The sequence below is a fragment of the Octodon degus genome, unplaced genomic scaffold (assembly GCF_000260255.1).
Source record: "Octodon degus isolate 3935 unplaced genomic scaffold, OctDeg1.0 scaffold00169, whole genome shotgun sequence".
Classification (NCBI taxonomy): domain Eukaryota; kingdom Metazoa; phylum Chordata; class Mammalia; order Rodentia; family Octodontidae; genus Octodon; species Octodon degus.
The window spans coordinates 1,574,738-1,601,208 of record NW_004524745.1 but is presented as its reverse complement, the minus strand read 5'-3'; the positions used below and the strand labels follow the sequence as shown (position 1 = coordinate 1,601,208).

General features: G+C 40.5%; 1 protein-coding gene across 6 annotated transcripts in view; it reads right to left on the bottom strand.

Moving 5' to 3' along the window:
• The window catches only part of Sil1 (SIL1 nucleotide exchange factor), a 269,715-nt gene that overhangs the window by 215,024 nt on the left and 28,220 nt on the right, over positions 1-26,471 (bottom strand). The gene's annotated exons all lie outside the window — the stretch shown is intronic.

Genomic DNA, 26,471 nt, shown 5'->3' with positions numbered 1-26,471 from the left:
AGAAGGAGAAGGAGAAGAAGAAGAAGAAGAAGAAGAAGAAGAAGAAGAAGAAGAAGAAGAAGAAGAAGAAGAAAGAAGAAAGAAGAAAGAAGAGGAGGAAGAAGGAAGAAGGAAGAAGGAAGAAGGAAGAAGGAAGAAGGAAGAAGGAAGAAGGAAGAAGGAAGAAGGAAGAAGGAAGAAGAAGAAGAAGAAGAAGAAGAAGAAGAAGAAGAAGAAGAAGAAGAAGAAGAAGAAGAAGAAGAATACAGAGAAGAAAAATACAGATTTAAATAGCTGGCACTCAACAGCTGTAAAAACCAGAGCACCTAGAGTCTTTCAGGCCTATTATAAGGCCTGGACAAAACCACAAAGCCAGAATATTTGCACAGGATGATGGCACCTATTACAAGAGTAACTCAGCAATTTCTAGACAAGCTAACCATGATCAACTGGTGGTACAAGTCCCACACAAAAAGAAACATCTTTTGGAATTGTGCCCTGAGCACTACTGGACAATAGCTCACCCTCGCAAATCCATAAAAGCTTGTTTTATTCGTTCTAAGAATAGTCTGATGGCCCTTTAACTGATCATTGGTAGCTCCCTTCAGGTCAAGCCCCCTTTTAACCATTAAAACCTTACCTGTGTATCTGCTTGCATAAATAGATAATAACTGGATTTCCTGACAATAAGCATGATGAACTTCCCCTATAGCCTCTCCAGAAGAACACCACAGTTTCACACACTCTCTTATCTATATACCACAGTCTACAGATGGAGACTGATATCTCTATGCTTCCAAACAATGTCAGGGTCTCCTAATGGGACTAAAATAGAAAGAAAGGACTTCCAGTCTATAGCTCCACAAAGACTATCAGAAAATACCAAACCATATTCTGAGCCACTGTGAATTACAAGTATGCTACATTTATACTCTAGAAACAAGTATAACACAGAGATATTTTAGCAATAACCTCAGTTCTCTGAGCATACTGGGAAACATATTATGGAACCCAACACATAAAAGGTCCCTTTGGAGGTTGAAGTCCCATTGATCATTAGTAGATAAGAGCTTTCCACATGTGAGGCTCATACAACACAATTATTAAAAAGAAAATCTTCTTGAGAAATATGCCATGAAAGAAATAGATACTATTTGGTGGGCAACTTGAAACACAAATTACAACTTCATAATGATAACAGGCAATAGGTTATTTCTTAAATTTGATTGAGGGACCCCAAGAAAACAGTATTTACTTACAGAAACGCTTGATGGCAATGTGAGGATGGGTCACCAAACACAGAACTTGCTACTACCACACTGGCAATGACTGTGCCTTCCAGGTAAGTCAGGAACCACGACACTATATTTTTAACATGTCTCAGAACCCAAGATTATTTATAATACAAGAGCTTCAAAAACTTGAAAGGGAGATGAATTTTAAAATGTACACATTTACATATGTGGGCAGAAACACAGAAATCAGATACCTCTCAACACAGCTCAGAGAGCCATAACTCACGGGTTTCACAATCTCACCCAACACCCAGAGAAAATTCAGTGCCTTCTCCAAGAGATGGTGGGAGGCTGGGTAGGTAGCCAAGAAACAAAGAAACCTAAACTCAGCACTTGGCAGGACAATTAAGGAGCAGAGGATTTTAAATGCATTGTTTCTGACTCTAAATATGTCTACATTTATTACCAATTTGGGATCAGAAACTACATTTAGTTCTGCCATGACCATGCGCTAAAAATATTAAGCAGAGTATTGCCTAGGAAACAGCAATCCTCCCTGCTGCTGCAGCCTCATTTCAGAGCCACCTCAGCCATGGTCCCAGGGCTCCCCATCCTGGGCTTTGCTGAAAGCCTGGTTATGAGTAGAACTGCCACTCTCCTGCCAAGGCCTCATTTTCATCTTAGAAGGTACCAAGAAAAACCAGAGCTAGGGGCTGTCCAATCTCCTCATGCCTCCCTAGGCTGTTTCTGGAGGTCCATGAAGTGTTATAACTGTTTCACAGACCTATAACAACCAGAATCTACCTGACTGAGAGCTCCACAAGGTTAAGGAAAACTGTCTAACTCAATACTATATCGTCACTATCCAGAATTGTGCTGGTACTCAAAAATATCAGTTGTCATATACAGTAGCATACGCCTGTGATCCCATTACTTTGGAAGACTGAGGCAAGAGGATAGCAAATTGGAGTTCAGCCTGGTCAATTTAGCAATGTAGGGCTGGTGAGATGGCTCAGTGGTCTAAAGCACCTACTTGGAACAAGCTTGGCAAAGCACAGGGTCCGCGGTTCAATCCCCCAGCACCACATGCCGGCCAGCCTCGCCCCCTGGTGGGCTGAGCTGGCCACACACACACAAAATAAATAAATAAATATTTAAAAAAAAAAAATTTAGCAATGTAGTAAGACCCTGTCTCAAAATTTTAAAAAGTAATTACAGTGGGTGAGGTAGCTCAGTGTGAAGGTCCTGGGTTCAATCTTCAGTATTAAAAAATATAAATATACAGATATAAGTATAATCTACCAACTAAATTAGGCATGGTAGTTTCTGCCTGTAATCCCAGAACTACTGAAGACTGAGGCAGGAGGGCTGCAAGTTTAAGTAAGTCTAGACTAGACACCTTAGCAACTTTTTTTTCACTAAGAACAATACTCTAAACGAAAAATAAAAGTCATATCGAACAGCATAATTGGAGCCAGTCATGGTGACACATGTCTATAATTTCAGCATTTGGGAGACTGAGGCAGGAGACTGTCACAAGCTCAAGGCCAGTCTGAGTGACATAGTGATCTCGTTCAAGGCCAGCCTGAAAACCCCGTCTCAAAAAAAAAAAAAAAATAAAGTAAGATAAATAAAAACAGTACAATTGGAACTAATGTTGCCATTAAAATAGTTTTTAAAAAATGGATTGCAGTGGTACATGAAAACAGGTAAACTATTTTTAATAGTACATGTTTGTACATGTACTATCACATGCACTATGTAATACATGTACATGTTTGTACATGTACTATCACATGCACTCAGTACCAAATGTAATAGTACATGTAATAGTACATATAATAGTACATGGTTATAATCATTGTAGGAATCAGGTACATGTACATAATATATCTTAATTTTTTAAATTCCACTTCTCCCTTCCCTCCCTACTTCTTCCAGCTCAACAGGTACATAAAATATTACTGAATGATACTGATGAGTAGAAGCACAAAAACACAACAGCACACATGTATCAATTACTGTGTCAAAAAAATAAGTATGACTGCTTCTATAATCACTTATGAACTTTAAATTGGGAAAAGCTATGCTCAGCGGAGTCTTTCATCTTGAAATATTAGGTATGAGAAAACCTTTTTTGTGTTTGATGCTAGGGATTAAACCCAGAGACTCAAACATGTTAGGAAACTGCTCTACCACTGAGCTATATTCCCAGCCCAAAATGAAGATTATATCAACATACACCCACTCCATTTTCAGCTGACTTGTTCTGATCTCTTGGATGGCCCAAAAGCCTTGTTCTTATTAAGCAAGTGTGAGGCTCGACATCCATCCATCAGCCCAAGGAAACAAAGAACACACAAGAAAAGTCAGTCTTAAAGTCCAGCTCATCAACCTGACCCTGTTTACCAGTGAAGCTTTCTGTCTGGCTCCTCAAAAGATGACAAAAATAAAATTGTCAAGACAAAATGTATGGAAAAATTAGTCAGGCCAGAGCTCAAAATAGGCAGCCCCAGGCCAGAGCCCAGGGTTTACAGGACATCAAAACCTTCTCAAGCTATTCCAAAAACAGAAGGCACAAAAACATTTCCTAATGCAGTCTATGACATCAATGTCATTCTGATATTAAAACCAGAAAAATACACCATAAGAAAACTACAGGCCAACATTGTGTAAGAATATACATGCAAAAAATCCTGAACAAAATGTTATCAAACCAAATTCAAAAGCATATTAAAAGGATTATACAACATGACCAAGTGATATTCATCTCAGGAATATAGAAGTGGCTCAATAAGAAAATCAGGGGCTGGAGAGCTGGCTCAGTGGAATAAGTGCTTCCCTGGCAAGCGCAAGGGTCTGAGTTCAATCCCCGGTTCCGCAAAAACAAACAAACAAACAAATAAGAAAATCAGGGCCGGCCAAATGGCTCAGTAGATTAAAATGCCTGCTTTGGCAGATGCACGGGCCAGGAGTTTGATCCCCAGGCCTGCTGTGCTGGCCCCACTCCAGGGGCACACTGAGACAGTGATTGAGACTGGGCGTGGTGGTGCACATCTGTAATCCCAGCACTTGGGAGGCTGTAAACAGGAGAATCACTACAAGTCCAATCTGGTAGTGAGACCCTGAACACCCTGTAGACCCTTCCCTAAAATACAAAAGAAAGAAAGAAAGAAAGAAAGAAAGAAAGAAAGAAAGAAAGAAATACAATACAAAATAGATCACATATTTTATAGGATTATAACAGTCACCCAAAGAATCATATACAAAAAAAGAATGCATGAAATCTGTCCACACACTAAAAACCAAAGAATTCACCTGAGGGCCCAGACCCCATGATAATGACATGCATGAGTTCAGCTGAGGACCTAGAGCCCAAAAACATAGCTTCCTAGGAGTCCAACTGTAGGCCTACAGCCCATGACTGTCTCACATAGGCCTATTTCTTGGATCTGCCCTGGGAAGGCCGAAAGGTCAGTGGTAGAAGCTAGAAAGTCTGTGCTAGTGGGATGAAGGACCAGCGCTAACAGGCTGAGAGATCTGAACTGGATCCAGGAAGCAATGCTCAAAGTAGGAATCAGAGCTCCCTCAAAGAGTACCACAGCCATCCTCAGTGTCTCAGTTACTCTTTTCTCATTGCTGGGACAAAATACCCAACACCCAGAATTAAGGAAGGAAAGATTTATTTACCTCACAGTTAGTGGTAATTTCAGTCTATTTTCATCTGGCTCCAAGGCAGAGTGGCACATGGCACAGAGCAGCAGTTCATGGCTGCAGCAAAGAGCAAAGAGCAAAGGAAGGGCCAGCAACTCAGGCAGCTAGCAAGCAAGTCTCTCTCCCCTCCTCACATTGTAATGCAGATTACCTTCCCCAGGATGGGTGTACGACCCACACCCACAATAATCAATCACAAACTTCAGAAGCCATCCCATGATTGCTTGAGGCTTTGGGGGAACAGGCAAGTGCTTATTCTATTGAGCCATCTCCCCAGCCCCTTGAAAGTTTTTCTCTTAAGATCAAGAACAAGAAAAAATAAGGGCCAGCCACATAGCTCAGCAGATTAAAGCACCTGCTTAGGCAGACACAGGGACCTGGATTCGATTCCAGGCAGGTCAGCCCCTCCCCCAGGGAGCACTGAGCTGATGATATGGCACTCATCTATAATCCCAGCACTTAGAAGGCTGAAAACAGGAGGATCACTATGAGTCTGATCTGTGTAATGAGAACCTGCAGACCCAGGACTAAATACATTAAAATAAATAAATAAACAAATAAATAAATAAATAAATAAGAGAGAGACAGAGAAAGAGAGAAAATGAATATACCTGGGTATGGTGATGAAGCCTATAATTCCAGCACTCTGGGCATGGAAACAATGGGGTGGGAGACTTTGTCTCAAGAAAACACAAAAGGAAATAAAAAGATAAAAGAGGGCCAGCCAAATAGCCCTATGAGATTACGGTGCCTGCAAGCAGGCCCAGGGGCTGGGGATTCAATCCCAGGCTGAGATTCGATCCCAGGCCTACCATACCAGCCCTGCCTCTGGGGTGTGCTGAGATGGCAATTGAGACTGGGTGTGGTGGCATTCCCCTGTAATCCCCGCTCTTGGGAAGCTGTAAACAGGCAGGTCACTACGAGTCCAATCTAGTAGTGAGACCCTGAACACCCTGTAGGCCCTTCCCTAAAATACAGAAAAAATAAAATAAATAAAAATAAAAAAGATAAAAGATACATTCTTTTACCTTTATGTAACACAATTTAAAGTTCTAGCCAGAGCAATTGGGCAAAAAGAAAACAAAAAAGTATACATATTGGAAAAGAAGAAGTAAAACTTTCTTTGTGTAGGTAACACAATTTTACATGTAGAAAACTCTAAAGAATAAATAAACAGAAAGTTACAGAATACAAAATCAATAATGAAATTAGTTGTACTTCTATATATACCAGCAATAAATAATCTGAAAAATGAATTTAAGGATGCATTTTATTTAGAATTATTTCAAGCAGATGGGCATGGTGGTTCACACCTGTAAATCCCAGCATTCTGAAAAGATAGCAAGAGTGGGCACAGTTTGAGCAATTTAATAAGACAAAGTCTCAAAAAAAAAAAAAATTAGCCTGGTACAATGGCACATGCCTGTAATACTAGTACTCTGGGATGCTGAGAGCTGAGCAACATAGTGATTTAATAACACCCTGTCTCAAAACTTAAAAATGGAAAAAGTGTTAGGAATATAGCTCAATAAAGAGATGCTAGGGGCCGGGGAGATAGCTCAGTAGAATAAGCACTTGCCTGGCAAGAGCAAGGGCCTGAGTTCAATCCCTGGTTCTACCAAAAAAATTTTAAAAAATAAAAATAAAAAGATGCTCATCCTTAAGAGTTCAAAACCAGCCTGAATTACATAGTAAGCCCCTGTTTTCAAAAACAAACAAAAAACCACATTGTAATCTCGCTCAAAAAATGTGAAACTAAGAGTAGAGGATGGAGAGAGGGAGTGAAAATGATTAACGAATCTGCCAAAATGAAATTTATTCATCAGTATAACCAATATGCAAGAATTTTAAAAGATATAAAACAAATGAATAAACAAAGTTATCACTTCAAAAATTAAAATGAACATAGTGTCAAAAAAGAATAAAATATTCAGTTAGGCAGGCACAGGGACAGGTTCGATTCCCGGGAGGCCCTACCAGCCCCCCCCCCCGGGGCACACTGAGATGATGAGAATGGTCCTGGTGGCGCGTGTCTGTAATCCCAGTGCTTGGGAGGCTGGGGGGTCACTACAAATCTCATCTGTGTAGTGAGACCCTGTAGTCCTGGTACTAAATACATTTAAAAAAAAAATAAAATATTAGGAAACAAATTTAACCAAGGAGGTAAAAAATTTGTATGAAAACCATAAAACATTGCTAAGAAAAATCTAAGTAAATGTACATAGTTTCAGTTCAGGTACTAAAAGATTTACTATTGCCAAAATGACAATGCTACCCTAAACAATACACAGAATACAAATCCTACCAAATTCCTAGTGATACTCTTCACAGAAACAGAAAATCCCATCCTAAATCATAAGAGTTGCAACAGACCATGAAAATCAAAATAATCCTTTTTTTTTTTTTAATAAAGACTGGGTCTCACTATGTAGTTCATAGGGTCTCACTATGCTGCCCTTGAACTCACTATGTAGCCCAGGCCGACCTCAAGCTTGCTCTCAGTAATCTTCCTTTGGATGGGTATTATAAATAATCTCATAAAATGTGTGTCCTGGCCAGGGAGATAGCTCAGTAGAGTAAGTGCTTGCCTGGCAAGTGCAAGGTCCTGAGTTCAATCCCTGGTACCGCAAAATAAATAAATAAAATGTGTGTCCTGTATTGTATTATTCCCCTTGCAAAACCCCAAACTACAACAGTATACTACATTGATAGGCAGACAGATAGATAAGCCCATGAGTCTAAGCTGTGTATTGAGACCCTGTACCAAATAAATAAAAGGTTAAAAAAAATACATACACGTGTTGTCACACATCTGTACTCCCAGTATTTGCTATGTAGTCCAGGCTGGCCTCAAACTTTCAGTGACTTTCAATGAGGCCTTTCAGTGCCTCAAACTTTCCTGCCTCAGCCTCCCAGGAGCTGGACTTACAGGCATGTGCCACCACACCCAGCTCATACTCAAAATAATCTTGAAAACAAAGAAAAAAATTAGAGAATTCAAAAATTCTGATTTCAAAATTTACCACAAAGCTATAGTAGTCCAAAGTATAATACTGACATAGGATAACTATATAAACAAATGGAATAAAATTGAGAAGGCAGAATTAAGCCCTCACGTCTACAATCTATCTGTGTGTATATGTACATGTGCACACATGCATGTATTAATGAGGACTAAACCCAGGGCCTTGCACATGACAAGGGAGCACTCTACTACCAAGCTACATCCTCAACCCCTTTTAAAATTTTGAGACACTATCTTACTAAAGTGTCCAGGCTGGGGCCAGCTGAGATAGTTCAGGGGAATAAGTGCCTGCTTAGGCAAGCACAGGGACAGAGGTTCCATACCTGGCACCATATGCCATGTCAGCCCTGCCGCCAGGTGCACTGAGAAAGCCACGAGACCAGGTATGGTAGTGCATGCCTGTAATCCCAGTGCTGGGGAGGCTGAAGCCAGGAGGATCACTATGGGTCTAAACTGTGTAGTGAGACACTGTATCAAATACATTTTAAAAAATTTTAAAAAAAAAATTGCTCAGGTTGGACTCAAACTTGTGGTCCTCCTGCCTCACTCTTCTTAGTAGCTACAATCTGTTTGTGACAGGTTTTCACTTTATATAGTCCAGGATGGCCTTGAACTCAAGATGATCCTACTGCCTTAGCAGTGCTAGGATTACAGTCAACTGAATTTTAACAAGTGTGCCCTTGACTAAAAATGGATCAAAGACTTAAAAACTGAAAGGTAAAATTATAAGGTTATTAGAACAAAACATAAGCCCAAGCCTTCAAGATTGATTTGGCAAAACAATCACAGATGATAAAAGAAAAAAAAAAACAGATAAACTTATCTTCAATACATTTAAATTTCTGAAGCTGGGCGTGGTGGTGCACACCTGTAATCCCAGCATTACAGAGGCTGAGGCAGAAGGACTAGGGCAAGTTTGAGGCCATCCTAGGCTACATAGTGAGTTCAAAACCAGCTTCAACTACATAAAAGTTCCTATCTCAAAAAACAAATATATAAATAAAAATAAAAACAATCAGATAAAAATAGTGATGCAAACCTATAATCCATTATATTGGGAGGCTGAAATTTCTTCAAAAGTTATCATTTAATGGGTATAGAATTTGGGGTGATAAAAGAAAAACCCCACAAAATTAGTGGTGATGGTTATGTAACATCATGAATATACTTAATGCTACTGAATTCTATCCTTAAAAATAGTCATAGGGGCTGGTGAAATGGCTCAGTGGTCTAGGGCACCTACTTAGAACAAGCTTGGCAGAGCACAGGGACCATGGTTCAATCCCCCAGCACCACATGCCAGCCAGCCGCGCCCCCTGGTGGACTGAGCTGGCCACACACACACACACACACACACACATAAATAAATAAATAAAATTTTAAAAAAAAATAGTCATAATGACAAATTTTATGCTGTACATAATCTACCACACTAAAAAATTTTAAAGTAATGTGACCACCTACTAGTAATTCCTAAAACTAGATAATGGGTACCATATTTTTCTCTCATCTTAAAATATAAGAATAAAAACAGGGCTGGCCAAATAGCTCAGGGGATACTGTCCTGGCCCTGCCCCAGGACACACTGAGGTAGCGATTGAGACTGGGCCTGGTGGTGTGCACCTGTAATCTCAGCTCTTGCGAGTCTGTAAAAATGCAGATCACTATGAGTCCGACCTAGTAGTAAGACCCTGAACACCCTGTAGACCCTTCCCTAAAATACAAAAAGGAAAAAGAAAAAAAAAGAAAGAAAAACAATGCTTTGTATAGTATATTCTTTATCAAAGTAAAGAAGTCCCTGTCTTTTTTCTAAACTACTAAGAAGTTTTATTATGAATATTACATTCTATCATATGGTTCCCTACATCTACAAAATGATCACTTAGTTTTATCTTTAACCCATTATTGTGGCAAATTTTATCATTACATTCTCTAAAGTAAATGTACCTTTTAAGACTCTTCAACTACTGGAATAAGCCAAACTTGGTCAGATGTTCAATTTTATGTCCTGTTAGACTTTACTCACCATGTTTTGTTGTTCCTCTATAGATTCTCATAATTATCTGTGAGTCTATCATGAGAACCATATGAACTCCCTGAAGGTACAGACTCATCCACTGTTCTGCTCCTAGTTAGTCAAGTCTAACACATAGCAAGCACTCAATTAAAGCATGATGAACAAATAAGTAAATGAAAGGTTAAGTGCAAAGATGAAAGGTGAACAAATGAACACCTTAATCCAGAAAAATGACTATACAGACATACATGAGCTCTTTCAGACAGGGAAACATTCAAAACCAGACACTCTATAAAGTTATGTGCCCTGTCTGTGAACAACTCAATATGTCAGCAGCTCTATAAACCAACCCCTACATATTCCCACTGACCCTCTTTGCCCAAAAAGCAACATTCCAAATTCGGTGCCTACTTTCAGCCAACATAATGTAGCCCTCAAGACACAGAACAAGAACACCGCAAACCTCAGAACCTGTGTTGCCACTGAGGAGGAATGTGGCATTAGTTTTGAACTTAAAGTGTTCCTCTCAGAGTTTATTCTCTACAATCAAAATGGCCTCATCCCAATCCTGATCGGCACAGAAAGAGCCATGCCATTAACAATTCACTGCATCAGCAGAACAGAGGAGGAGAGTAATCAGCAAGGGAAGCAGCTGAATTATTTCAGCAGCTGTAAATTGTGTTTTCTCCCCTTCTCCTCCAAGTCCACATTCAACTGTGCTCCACGCCTACACAAAGCACTCTGGTTTGTCAAGTATCCACATCAACCGCAGTAACCAAGAAGTTCAAGAAGCAATATTAAAAAGCACTAATTAACTGATACTTAAATAACTGTGTTTAACGTCAACAAAAATCACACTTTAACTTTAAACATCTCCTAGTCTATTAGTTGCTTAATTAAATTCCTTAAGATCCTTGGACACTGGCACAGAACACACTGCCCTGAGGAGCTGTTCTTAGGCCCTAGCCTTAGCACGAAGTGGAAGAGGAGGGGCCCATATCCCTAGGGAAGTGCCAAGAGAGGCCTGGTTTTCTTCTAGTCTTCTAATAAGGTACTTTCTCTTCACAGCTCTGCTGGTCTCCATAGGACAGCAAGAACATGACAAATAAATACATTCTGAGCATGGAAAAGAGCCAAATCAGGATACAATTTATTTTTTAAAGTGTAATTTTTCTGTAAAAAAAAAATACATATAAACCCAAGAGAGTTATTTTTCCCATCTGGTATCTGTTGTTCTTTAGAGCAACATATCATGAAATATTCAGGCATGTGTACAGAGGGTACACAACAGGATTTATGACAGCAGGTGGGGTCAAGGGGCCATACAAGATGCCACCAACCAAATCCCAGCCTGCCAGGAGTCATCAGCCTGCAACTGACAGGGGTACAGCTCAGCCAGCAGCAGCATTCTAGACTGGAATTTTTCAAAGGGACTCAGTTCCAGTGAGTGAATTTGTGACAGGGATGCCAGTAGGACCCAGAATTCTTTCCTGCTGTAGTAAGCTCCATGGGGACAGCTTGCGGGTTAGCCTGCTCACCAAACCAGATTTGTTGTAAGGGAGTGACATACCAGCTACCTGCCCAGGTAAACATCCTGAGAACAGTCACCAACTCCAGGCAGAGCACATCTGGCCAAGGATCAGCAAGTGTTGGGAAGCCCCATTTTGGACAGTAGCTGCACTGAACTCAATTCTACTGTGTCATAAGACACCATCATTTGAAGAGCAACAAGTGTGGGGCAGGGGAGATAACTCAGCAGCCTAAAGCATCAGCCTGTCAAGCACAAGGACCTGAGATCAATTCCCTGTACCAGATGCCACTCCACCCCGAGCCTGCCAAGTCAGCCACAGAAACCAGGAAGCCAGCCACAGAAACCAGGCATGGTGGCACATGCCTATAATACCAGCTTTTGGGAGGCTGAAACAGAAGGATCACTAAGAGTTCAGGCTGTGTAGTAAGACCCTGTATCAAATACATTGACAGAGATAGAGAGAGAGAGACCCACCGAGACCAAATGGCCCACATTTGCTTATCCTTACAGCCAAGGCCCAATTCATTCTATTCTTCCTTCAGCTTGACTACCTCATCTGTAGTTGGCCTTACTTTTCTTTCTGTTATTCAGCTCTTCCTTATGTCCTATTTTGCCTAAAGAGCTTGCCCTCCTAAAACAGGAAGAAATTTTTTCCAATTATTGCATTCTGTCTCTTGCTGCTCAGAGATTCCTCTTGTGGCAGCTCTCCTCAAAACATCCACAGTAATAATGCCAACAAAATACTCTAGGTAGAAAGAACTCAGTTAACAACCAGGAGGCAGCCCTGGCTTCTTTGAAGCCAGATATTTGGGTTGTAGCCCACAGGAAGGTAGAGAGCATCCAAAAACAAAACAAAAACAAACCCAGGAATAGTATGCATACCAACAGCCCAGACACACTGTTGATTTGCTACCTGCAGTTTCACACCCACACCAAAGCTATTTCAACCCCAGATGAGTAGTTAATAGTCATGTCATTCAAGAAAAAAATTTTTTTGCAAAGCCCTTGTTCAACTTCCCATATAAGATCCCTGTCAAAAGAGCAAAAATCCATGCACTATAAAAATATGAATAAATCCATAGTGCCTACTAGAGAACAAACATCAGTTGCCATTCCAACGCATCCAACTGAAGATTATATATCCTTATATATTCCTCCATATATATTTGTTCAAACCTGCTCTGTCTCAGAATGTGCCAAGTGGTTGAGATGCAAAAAAAGAAATTAAAAAGGGTCTTAACTCCAGGAGTTTACAGGAGGACAACAGCGACAGGTGAGCAAAGCAGTAGCTATAGCAAATTTTGCATTAAAGAGCCCTGTCAGGGATGACTCTGAGGCAGGAAAGGAAAGAAATACCCTTCAGGGGATGGTGTCAGGGAAAACTTCCTACAAGAGGTGAGCTGTGTCAATTAAAAGAGGAAAGGGGGTTAGACAAACAATGGCAATGAGAAAGGTTATCAGGTAGAGGCCTGAGTGTTCTTTGAAGTCCCGGAGACATGAAACTAGGAATATACATTTATTTCAACAAATATATGCAGGAACAAAGGGCTTACAGGCAGTAGCATTACAGTGATACAGAACCCTCTCTGCCAGGCACATTAGGTTTCTTAGCAAATGTCTAGAATCTCTCTCCTTTTCAGAAATGCATAATAGTGAAGAAGAGACAAGAGAGGCAAAACAAAGCTGGCTAGTTTATAAAACTGCTACCTAGTTGAACCTGGTGGCACACACCTGTAATCCCAGCTCCTGAGGCTGAAGCAGGAGGATCACTGCAAGTTTCACACCAGCCTGGCCCACACATAGCAAGACCCTGTCTCAAACCCCCCCCCACACACACACAATCTGGAGAAATGATTCACTATAATTTGTGAATTCTGCTTATTAACTACCCTGTAGTTCAATGATTTACTCTTGCAAACACCTGATTTTTTTCTTCCTTAATAGAAGAAATCAGTAAACAGAATCTAAAACTTAACTGTAGTCCACCCATAGTAATCCACCCACAGCAATCCCATGGGCAACTGGAACAGAAAGCAGCCTAAAAACTGTGAACAGTATTTCATGCCACTCTTCCCCAGGAAAGACACCTGCTACAGTCTCCTCTTATGTGTTTCACATTCAACAAGTGAGCCCCTGTTTTACCCTCCATGTGCCTGATTCTCTTTTAGAACTTCCTTGTTCTCCTGCCCAACCAGAAACTAGGAGCTCTCAATATTTTCCTCTCCCTTTTCTGTCCTTCCCTCCACCAGCTGCTCATTTAGCATCAATTATTGTCAATTTCTTCTGCTATATTTCTCCCTGCCCCAGTGTTGCTGTTCACATACCCAAACTGTTATTGCCACCCTTACTTCCCAGGTGAAAGCAGCCCTCACAGGCCTTCAGTGAGGCTAGACCCATACAGAGCACCACACAGGAAATAGAAGATACACAACTTTAATGGATCTCGTATCTATCTGCTCAACCCAGGGTTTCTGGAATACCCAACATCTAGTCTCCCAATCCCCTATAAAAGTTCTCACTAATGACACTTTTTCTTCAGCTGAAGAGAAGCACTCAGAGAATCCATTCAATAGCAGCAGAAGTTAGAAAGTGGGCTACAGGAGCAGTCTGGTATCTGCATAAGCCAGTGTGTTTGGGAGCCCAAAACCTGAGGCCTATGATATATGGGAATCAAATCCCAGATAAGGCAAGTTTGGTTCCCAACAGCCCACCCTTCACTTCCCATGGAGACAAACCACGAGAACAACCACTGAACTGAGAAGTCCTCATCCCTACATCCTACACCATCCTCCCCTGCCGTAAGGAAAATCATTTGGTGAAATCATTCACATCCACTAACGCAGATGGAGTAAAGTAATTTTTAGGAAAAGGATATTGGTGTTGACAGTACTTTGGAGTTCTATTTTCAAAATTTAAGATAGATAGATAGATAGATAGATAGATAGATAGATAGATAGATAGACTGACTGACAGACAGATATTGAGGAAGGAAAGATCTGACCGTGCCTCTCAGCCTCAACTCAATGGAAACCTTCCCTTCACTCCATTCCTTATCAGTGACCCTCACACCAGCACAGAGATATGTCTGCTAAAGAAATAAATGAACAAATATTAGATGGAGAAACTAGAAATAAAGACAACGGGAAAAAAAAAGAAGGCTTCACTTCAAAAAAAAAAAAACCCATTTCAATTATCTGGACACACATAAGCACCTAGCATGTACTATGTACCAGTGCGAAATGTGGGGAACACACAGGTACACACAACAGTGAAAGAAAGAAGCACTCTCCTTCATCTCCCTGGCATGGTATCTTTCCAAATGCTGTTTTAATAGTGCCTCCTGTTTTCCTGACATTAAAGCCATGTCTAACGGCACACGTGCACATAAAAACTTCACTTTATATTATATCTAGTACTTCGGGGCCTTGTGGTTTCTTTTCAAAGAAAAAGCCTGTCATTCATCTCCTTGATTAAAAATTGATTTAATTTGGCTTTCATTAGGTAGGTACAAGGGAAAAACATATAGATTCACAGAGATAATGTGCCCAGCAACAGGACTGTGATGAGCTCTAGTGACTACACAGTTGGGTCCCAACCCACTGCTGATGAAAGAAAATTAAAAAGCTCACAATGTGGAGCTTAAGCTCCAGCCAAAAGGAATTATCTTCCCACAAGCATCTCTGTCGGATTTTTGGTTAATGGAAAAAACTTTTAAAAGGGAAGGAAAGGAAACCCTAAGGATATTTAACACAAAACTTAGACTTTCTATATTTCTTCAAATTCCCTTGCAGGGAAAAATAGCAAAAAGGCCTTTATTTCTGTCTTACTTTTTAAAACTTTTCCTGTTGATATGACATTGTCATAAAATTTTTTCAATTTGTAGGGAGCATGAAGCAGAGGAAGGTGCAGTGGCTGAGGAATTTTAAGCCAGTGTGCAAGGGCTCTGTGGTGAGAGTTGAGAGAGCTGCCAAAGAGGTGGGAGCAGCGATGCTGAACATCACTCACTCAGCTCTGCCGCCTTGGGCTGCAAGGCTAAGATCAAATGTGAAGCACTCAGGCCTGAGGCAGACCACATTCTCCTCTACATCAGACTCTCACATTCAGACTGTGAGTTGGAGCTAATGGGTAGGCTTCACTACAACGTCAAAAGGAGTCTGAGGTACAAGACCAGCAGATTGCAGTACAAGTGTACACCTTGATTAAATGTTAGAGATTATTCTATATCCAGAGCTTGAATCTGACCCATCTTCCCCAGCTAGAAATCATTTAATGTTTTTCCAGGACCCTCAGAATAGAGGCCAAATTCTTTACCCAAAACCCTCTGTGGTGAGAGCTGAGAGCTACCAAAGAGATGGGAGCAGCAATCCTGAACATCCAAACCCCTCTACCAGCCAGAGCCAATCAGTATCCACAGCTTCCCTCTCTATCCTTGTCTACAGCTTCCTTTATACAACATTTTTCCTTCTGCTCTAAGATATCTTGTCTTCCCACCTTCAGGCTTTGCTTGGAGTGCCATTTCCTTTCCTCTTTATCTGAAAAATTCCTACTCATTCTAAAGGTTTCAACTTAAAACATACTTCCTCTAGGAGATCTTACCCAACTTTCCCCGCAGAAAATACTCAGTGCTGCCAAAGCATTCACCCTTCCGTGATCACAGCACTTACTGTACTTCTCTCTTTGCAGTAATGGGGATTGAATGCAAGGACTTCACATTAAGATACATCCCCAATAATTTTTTTCTTTTCTTTTCTTTCTTTGAAACAGGCTTTCACTAAGTCTAAGTTACCCAGGCTGGGCTCAAACTTCTGAACTTCCTGTCTCAACCTACCAGAGTGCTAAAATTGTTAAGTGTGTGCCACCATACCTGGGTGATACTTTCTTATACAGCTGTCCTCCCTACAACGTAAGTATTGTAGAGAAATGGACCACATCCATTCTACATTTACATAAAACATACCTAACAGTCCCAACTACCTTAACCCTCTACACAGAACAAAATGTCATAAGTTATTGAGGGATGTCAGGCTCACGTCTCAGTTCCATCCTATTCACCTCCTAAAGCCACTTGCTGCCACTGCCACTACCACTATACCCCCAACCTCTGGATAACTGGCCTAGGCCTTAATCTGAAGCATGATCATCAGCTATTTATTGTACCACTTGTTACGTGATGGGCAGTGTTCATAAATGGAGCTACAGAGACCACTTAGGCCCCTCTCTTATCTTCTAGGAGACAAAAAGGACATTTACACAATTACCATATAACAATCATAATGGACAGGCATAAAGGGGTACATGGACTTAACTGTGGCCTCACAATTGAGTCAATCTTCTTGGTGCATCTCTTCCCCCAGTGTTCTAAGCCAACTATACTCAGCCTCTTTGTCACTGACAGAACTCCTTCTAGTATTCCTCAAGACCAGACTCCAAGCTTGATTACCATTATGTTCCAAATTAATTCAAATCCTTTCTGTCTTCAGCTTTCTCACCTTCTTCAATTCTATTCCAAGGCATCTCACTTACATACAGTACATCCCGGCCTCTGCTCTATCCTGAGCCAACTTGTCCAGACTATTTTTCCATCTCCTCCTTCAACTGTCTTGGATGATCACTTGGCATTTATAAAACATCTACACTTACACAGAACATATGTAACAATCCCCATCTACAATGAAGAAGACTCTCACAGGGGAAAAATTCCAGGAAAAATTAAATGCAAAGTAAGCCATCAATACAGCCTTCCCCCTCTGTTTCCTCTTACAAAACTAAATGGCACCACGGCCTTCAAGAGGATCTTCCTAATTCTGTTACATTTCCAAGGAAGTCACAGCTCCTTTTATTCACTAGAGTCCAGGCACTGACCCTCTGGCCTGCATCCTTAAATCTCTAAATGTAAGGCCACTCTGTCCAGCCACGCATTCATTTAATTAACAAACACTGTGTATCTCTATCAGCCAAGAACCATGTCCCCTACAATGCTACGCACAGTGTCCTGTCTATAACACTTTATTTGATTAATGTCTGTGATTAAACCACTAATAAAAAGAAAACCAGGTAAGATTTCCTACCCTCTGCTCAGAAACAATATAGCACAAAATAACATTCTCAATGTGCCTGGATGAGACAACTCCCAGGCAGCAAAATCTCTTAGTCATCTGAGCCCAAACCAGGAAGACCTTTACCCCACTAAGAAAACGCTGACATAGCTCTTCCACCCCTATGCGAAGGGAGCCAACAAACTGGCGTTGTAAAATACCCTTTAATCAAGTAACTTGTCTCCTGTGAGTGTAGATTTAGGGGGAAAAAAGTCTCAAGGAACAAGAAATAAGTGGAAGGGAAGAAAAGAACAGAAATTAATGAACATAGTAATTATCCCCCAAAGTTGCAAATCAGAACATTCCTCAGTTGAAGACAAGTATGAAAAACAAAATTAAGATGCTTCAGGGATGTGTTCATGAAACAGCAGGTAACAGAACAGATAAAATGTACCTCACTGGGGACACATACCTTTTGGCTAACAGCTATCAGATACTAAATACCACTGTAAAAATAATATTCTTCCCCCTTTCATTATGGAGTTACAATGATCCATAAGAAAGCAACAACGCAGCAAACTATCCTGAATAATAACTGGGAATAATTGCAGCTTCCAAGCTTATTTCTAAGTATCTAAGCACACGTGCTTGACAGCTCCTGAATTAAGTCTGCTCAGGCCACTACAGGAAAATACCACAGTCTGGTGACTTAAACAGTAAAAATTTTATATTCCAAATATTCTGGAGACTAAAAGTCCAAGATCAAGATTCTACCCAATTCAGTTTCTGGGTGAGGGCTATCATCATGATTTGCAAATAGTCACTTTCTCACAATGCTCTATGTGACATAGCCTTTCCTCAACATGTGCACACATAGAGGGCACTCTGAATCTCTTCTTATAGGGACACTAGCACTATGGGAGGAAGACTCCACTCTTATGGCTACACTTAACACTAATTACTTTCTTACTTAATATAGCTGCACATGGGGTTAGGAATGCAACATGTAAATTTTGTTTTTTGGTGGAACCAGGGATTGAACTGAGGCCCTTGCACTTGCCAGGGAAGCGCTTATTCCACTGAGCCATCTCCCTGGCCCCTGCAACATGTAAATTTGAGGGGAAGCACAAATACTTAGTTCATAGCACACCCTGAAGGAAAAGACATGTTCCTAAAGACCAGTTTCAGACTGGGAAGGGAAAGGAAACAACTCAGTAAGAGAATGGTCTTGGGAATGTCTGAAGAACATGTGAGGTGATAGCCAGAGATTCCAGGGCAAAAAGTGCATAAGAAGGAATTGATCCAGCACAAATAAACTCTGTTTCTCTCCTTTTCACAAAAGATACCCAAACAACAATAGGTAGTAGAAACGGAATATATCTATCTATAAAATACTACCTATCTATAACTATCTGCAACCAAGTATTTAACATACAAGATTTGTTAAAGTCTCATGATATTCAGTGCAGAAGACTTTAGTACAATTTTTATTTTACAAATAAGGAAAAAGGTTCGCATTGGTGAAAGCCACTGGCTCAAGGTCATCCAGTATGCTATGCAGAATAATGGCTCCCCAAAGTTATCAGATCATAATTCCTAAACATACAAAACTTAACTTAGGGCTGGCGAGATGGCTCAGTGGTCTAAAGGACCTACTTAGAACAAGCTAAGCTAAGCAAAGCACAGGGACCACGGTTCAATCCCCCAGCACCACATGCCAGCCAGCCTCGCCCCCTGGTGGGCTGAGCAGGCCACACACACACACACACACACACACACACGAAACTGTTTCATTGACATTTGTTTCACAATAAAATTAAATAAATAAATAAATAAAAATGTTAAAAAAAAAACTTAACTTAGTGGAAAAGGAAGGAAGAGGCAAGGATAAAAAAGAGGGAGAGAGCAAATAGAAGGAAAAAATGGAAACAAAGCTCCTGAAAATAAGGAGGGAAAGGTTAGGCATGGTGGTGCACACCTGTAATCACAGCTATGGGAAGGCTGAGGCAGGACTGCTGAATTTGAGGCCATCCTGCACTACAGACTGAGTTCCAGTCCATCCTCAATTGCATAGCACTCTGTCTCAAAAAAGAAAACCAAAAGGTGGAGAAGTGTTGAGGAGGGGAAGGGAATGGGAAAAAAAGACAAAGTATATCCTGTACTGGTACAAATTCCCTATGATGAATGTTACCATTATGCATACCTAAAATGTACCAATAATGCCGAGTGTGGTGGCACATACCTGTAATCTTAGCATTCGGCAAGCTGAGACAGGAAGATCACTGTGAGTTTGAGACTAGCCTGGGCTACACTGTGGGTTCAGGGCCAGCCTGAATTGCAGAGTGAAGCCCTGTCACAAAAATAAATAAATTTCCTTGATTTATGAATAAATTCAGTTCTGGGGAAAAAAATAAAAATTAAAAATAAATAAATAAATAAATAGGGGGTAACCCATTCAGGTCCCCCTTCTGGCCCTCCTTAGGACAGGAGCTTTCTTTCCCCCAATAAATATATTCTGCTCTTAAAAAATAAATAAATAAAAATAGTACCAATAAAATTAATTTTAAAAAGAAATTTTAATTTACCTTATAAAAGAACTTTTTACACATGTGATTAAGGATTTCCAAATTACTATACTTAATTATCCAGGTAAGCCTTAAATATAATCACAAGTTTTTGGGGTTTTTCTTCCTGTATTTCAGGGAAGGGTCTACAGGGTGTTCAGGGTCTCCCTTCTAGATAGGACTCATAGTGATCCTCCTGTTTATAGCCTCCCAAGAGCTGGGATTACAGGCCTGTGCTACCATACCCAGTCTCAATTGCAGGCTCAGTGCGTCCCTGGAGCAGGGCCAGCACCAAACCCCAAGCCCCTGCACCTGCTTGCAGGCGCTTTAATCCACTGAGCCATTTGGCCGGCCCTTACAAGTTTCTTATTGGAAAAAAAAAAAAAAAGTAGCTAGAATTCTAAGTATGGTAATACATGCCAACACTCACAAGGCTGAGGCAGGACTGTGAGTTTGAGACCAGCCAAAAGAAAAAAAAAAAAAAGTAGCTAGAATTCTAAGTATGGTAATACATGCCAACACTCACAAGGCTGAGGCAGGACTGTGAGTTTGAGACCAGCCTGGACTACATATTGAGAGACTGTCTTAAAAAAAAAAAAAAAGAAAGAAAAGAAAAGAAAAAAAAAAAGGACAGAGCAAAATTTGACCCAGACACATAAGAAGGTGATATGAAGACAAAGCAGAGACTCATTTGAAGAGGTCATAAACCAAGGAATGTTAGTAGTCACCAGAAGCTAGAGTACAGGAAACATAACCTAAAGCCTCTGGAGAGAGCACAGCCCAGCCAACACCTTGATTTTAGCCCAGTGATACTCTTTAATTTTGGACCCTAGAACTGTATGAAAAGTTACTCTATGCCACCAAGTTTATATTAATTTGTTACAGAAGCCACAGGAATTTAATATCCCCAACTGGGCTTCAAACCTAGGTCCTTGGCACTCCAGGTTGTACTCTGAGTACTGTTTCTTGCTCTTTTGCTACCACAACCTCCCAAACTGGGTCTCTCCACGGTCTGATGAAGGACACTGCCCAGAATTGAAGCAACTGGCACTAACACCTCTTCTGCTGCAGGATCTTCAAATGAGTCTCTCCTTTCCTCCACCACCATCTCAGTCAAAGTTTATCCAAGGCTGAAACAGCCTTGTAGTGTTCTACTGAGCAGGTAGGGACAGAAACATAGTATCCCAGAATCCAATGACCTCAAGAGAAAGCAAGATAAACTAACAAAGGCTGTGTCTTACTTGTTTACACTTAGCTGTTTTCCAAATTATGGAGAAGCTCTTCAAACTTCTGTCACTATGCTCCATCAGCCCATAATTTACTGTTTCCCACACAGACTTTTTGGGAGAGAAGCATCCACCCTCAAATAGTTCAATTTCCTCTCTGCCCTTGAGAAGGACCACTGTTTACCACTTTATGACTTCCCAGGAACACTGGGAGAAGGAACTTCTTTGCCTCCCTCTCTGGGTGTTTTTGGGTTAAGTACTGGTGTGAGCAAGCAGGCACAGAGGTTTCAAGCTAACCAATTCTGAAATTAACACGCAAACTAATAAACACATTGTCAGGACAAAAGTACTGCATTGCAAAATGTACTTTTTGAACTTATTCTGACAAGTACAGTTCAGCTTTAATTATTTATAACACTTCAAAATGCAGGTGGCAAAACACAGCAGTATGTTTTATAAAAATGATATATTTGTAATGGAGGGCACCATAGCTGCCATGGTCACTGAATCTCTGCTAAGGAGACAGAACAGCTCCTTGATATAACAATCAGCCTGGCAGGTAACAAAGGGGAAGGTTTGAAATTTACAAATGTATTAAAACAACAGGTAACTCATCAAGTACCCAAAGTTCTCTTTGCTACATGTTATCTACTTATCCACCTCCAAATCCTTCTACCTACTTTCACTTGACAAGAAGATTGGTATTAAGTCAATTTTATATCAAAACATTGAAGGTTGGGTCATTTACAAAGAACAGAGGTTTACATATTATAATTTTGCAGTCTGAGAATTTCAAATTTAAAGTGTCAGCATCTGGTGAGGGTCTTCTTGCTGTGCCAAAATATGACAGAAAGCATCACAGGAAGAGGAGGCCCAAATCCATTCCTTTTATCAGAAAACAAACTTCTGGGGCTGGGGAGATAGCTCCGAGGTCTAAGTGCCTGCCTGGCAAGTGCGAGGAGCCAGGTTCATCCCCAGTACCACATGCTGTGACAACCCAGGAACCCCAGGTATACTGTGCTGGCCATTGAAACAAGGCACGGTGGTCCACACCGTAATCCCAGCACTGGGGAGGCTGAGAGAGGAGCTACGAGTCCAAGCTACACAGTGAGACCCTATATCAAATAAATAAGTGAATGAGAGAGAGAGAGAGAGAGAGAGAGAGAGAGAGAGAGAGAGAGAGAAAAGAAAACAACTTCTAGGCCAACAGCACTAATCTGCTCATGAATTCAAAGTCTTCATGACCTAATAACTTTTTTTGGCAGTACTGGGAATTGAACCCAGGGCCTTGTACATGCTGAATAAGCACTCTACCACTAAGCTACATTCCAAGTATTTTTTTCATTTTTACTTTGGGACAGTGTTTCATTAAGTTGCCCAATCATAATTATGATCCTCCTGCTCAGCCTTTCAAATAGCTGAGATTATATGCATGCATCTCCATACCCACTCACTTAATCACTTCTTACAGGCCTCACTTCACAATATTACTGCACTGGGGATTAAGCTCCCACTACATCACCTTTGGGGGACACGACATACTCAAGCCATAGCAAAGTTCAATCTGAATTTCCACCAGTATCCCAAATAACAATTATAGCTAACTTATTTATTCACCAAATATCGGATTCACACAAAACCTGCATCATTATCTTCCTATTGTGTTTTTTCTGTTTTGTTTTGTTTTCTTTTTGGGGTACTAGGGATTGAACTCAGGACTTTAGGCTTGCTAGGCAGGCACTTATGCCCTTGAGCTATCTCCCCAGCCCTATCTTCCTATTGTGAAGAAACAGACTCAGATAGGTTAAGCCACCTTCTCAAAGTCACAGAGCAAATCAATTGCAGAGCTAGATTTAGAAAGTAGGTCTGACTCCAAAGGCGAAGGTCTTAAATATAATATCAAACTGCCTGCTTCTCAAAAAAACTGGAGGTCTTATTACTTCATACAGAAAACACCTTAAGAAGACAAATCCACAAATCTATGGCTTGAATTTCTGAAGTGTTCAGAAAGACTCACAAAAACACTTCAAACTGTCCAAAAAATTTCTTCCATTTCCCCCATCCTCCCAGATAATAATCTAGAAAATATAGTTTGATACTAAAAATCCAGTATCAGAAATAAAGTTTATGTCTTCCTCAGATGAATCCAGCCCCCCGCCCATTTAACAGTATCTGAAGACGGTCCACCCCTCTTCCTCCACTGCCTGACTCTCAGCAGACTCTCACCAGCAAGTGTCCCTCATTCTACTACCAGGGAAATAATCAACAGTTCCCACATCTGGAAGAGAAAACAAAACAAAACAAAACAAAACAAAATCAAGAAGGAAAGGGAGGGAAGGAGAGGGGGAGGAGGGAAAGGAAGATGGGGGAAAGGGAGGGAGAGGAAAGGAGAGGGAGGGGGAGGGACGGAGGGAGGGAGATAGAGAGAGGTAGGTTAAAAACTCACACTCTTGTTTATTATGTTTCACTGTTTTCCTTTAAGCTTCTTATTATACTACTCTGCCTCCGAATTAGTTTTCTTTGCTTAGCCCTAATTATTCCTTGAACTCTCTTCAAATAGGCCCCCAAAGACATTGAAAAAAAAATTAAATACTATTTTGTAACTTCATAATATAATGCCCCAGAATTAATCATGATAAATAATTTTTCATTTCCCCTGGCTCAATAGCTCATGGAGGCTACAGGGGCAAAGAAAAACAAAGATGTTACCAAAGAGAGGAATAGCTCCTCATTTAAGCGCATATGTACAAAGGGGAATGGGGAAAAAACGAATCAAAATGTATGGTGTAGGGGCCGGGGAGATGGCTCAGTAGGATAAGCGCTTGACTGGCAAATGCAAGGATCTGAGTTCAATCCCCGGTTCCGCAAAAAAAAAAAAAAAAAAAAAAAAAAAATGATGTATAAGGAACAAATTCCCTATAATAAATGTGATCATTACATATATCAATAATGTAACAATAAAATCAACTTTTAAAAAAAGGAGTACATACACAAAATTGGATTCCAAATTCCTCCCATATCACTAGCCTAGTACTGATATCATCAAATTCCTAAGCTACATGACACTGTCCTTTCTGATGGGGGAAAGGCCAGTAGGACACTGGGAGGTTAGGAAGTAGAGCAATGAACAGAGAAAAAATAAAAATATAAATATAAATTAAGGCCAGAGCCCTGCTGCTGCTTCTGCCAGGAGCTAGCAAGAAAGCCTGAATGAACTTTCTGAAAGGTAAGACCATGAAAAGGGATGTTAAAATAAATTGAGAGAAAAAACAGGAAAAGATCAGAGGAAAGAAGAGTCTTACTGTACCAGGTTTGAAATTTGCCTGCTTTCAGGGCTGAAGCTCTGAATGCCAGATGTTTTAAGGTTTAAGAGCTTTGAAGTTTTTTTTTTTTTTTTTTTTTGGGGGGGGGGTGGAGGGAAGTCACTAATTCTGTCTCTTTGAAAGTCTCTAAATTTTGCTGCAGTGGAAAATATTTGCATGAAACAGGATGAGCTGCTCTCAGAGAAGTGTCTATTCCCTGGAACTCAGCTGTGTTCATGTGTGCAAGTGCATGTGCAGGACGTTGTTTCCGCAGCAGTCTACTATTCTATTCAACGCACAGGTAGAAAAGTATGGGGACAGAGTTGAGAGATCTGAATTACCAAATCTTCATGAACACAAAGATGGCAGCTAGTTTTTTGGGGTTTTTGTTTTGTTTGGTTTTTGGGTTTTTTTTGCAGAACCGGGGATTGAACTCAGATCCCTGCGTTTGCCAGTCAAGCGCTTATCCTACTGAGCCATCTCCCCGGCCCAGCAGCTAGTTTTAAAAGAAGTTTTCACTAGTTTTAAGGAAAGTAAAGGAGGGGCCAGGGAGATAGCTCAGTAGAATAAGCGCTTGTCTGGCAAGCGCAAGGGCCTGAGTTCAATCCCTGGTTCCGCAAAAAAAAAAAAAAAAAAAAAAAAAAAAAGAAAGTAAAGGAAACCAATACAAAACAAAAAAGAGATGTAACTTTGGTTTGTTACTTTTAATGTTAATAACAAAATTTAAAAAAAAAATACAACAGAAAGCTGAGCTGGGCATGGTGACAGACTCCTATAATCCCAGTACTCTGGGCAGCTAAAGACAGAAGATTGAAAATTTAAGCACAGCCTGGGTCAATGCATCAACCTAGTTAAGATTCTTTCTCAAAATTTTTGAAGAAATCCTGGGGATGTAGCTCATTGTTAAGGTCCTGGGTTCAATGTTTAGTATTGGCACACACACACACACACACACACACACACACACACAAAGGATCCTGATCAAGTATCACAGAAATTAAGATCATCACCATCCTTAAAGGTCATTTAGCACCTCCAGCTTGGGGTCTTTCTGGTTGGTCCACCTTTCCATGACATGGAATTACAGATGATAGTCACAATGGAGTGGGAGTATGCAACAGTGTGCCTTGCCCATCCCAATCACCCTTCTATAATCACAGGAGGAAAAAAAAGTTATAGCTTGTGTGGAAAGGGAACAAAACATACTACCTACAACTGTGGCTACACAACAGCTGTGAAAATTTCTAAAAGAAAACACTTCTTTGAAAAGGAACTGCAGAAATAACACAGGGACCAGGAAATAGAGCAAGTGAGAAAAAATTAAAGGAATAGGGATCATCATTTAGCACAGAAAAGACTGATGAGTAGAAGTAAAAGAAGTGCGAGCAGGCTTAACAGTAATTTTGAAGCCCAGAGAAAGTTGCTTAAGAAAGCCACTCACTGTTTTACCAAAAGCCACCTTCTGGCCCCAGAGTCTTTCAGCTAAAATTCTTGCATATAAAAGGAAGGAGGTGGGCTGGGGAGATGGCTCAGTAGGATAAGCGCTTGCCTGGCAAGTGCAAGGGCCTGAGTTCAATCCCCAATCTGCCAAAAAAAAAAAAAAAAAAAAAAAAAAAAAAAAAAAAAAAAAAAAAAAAACTTGGTTATTCAATCCCCAGTTCCAACTAAAAAAAAAGAAGAAGAAGTGTAAAACAGTGCTTGGCATCACATAAGGAAGGAGGCATTTCATTACAAGTGGATTTCTAGATAAGTTTAACTTTAAAATAAAGATTATCCCAGGGGGACAGAAGAGGCGGTCAATAACTACAGCAAATTAAGACTAGTTAGAGGATAGGAATAAGAA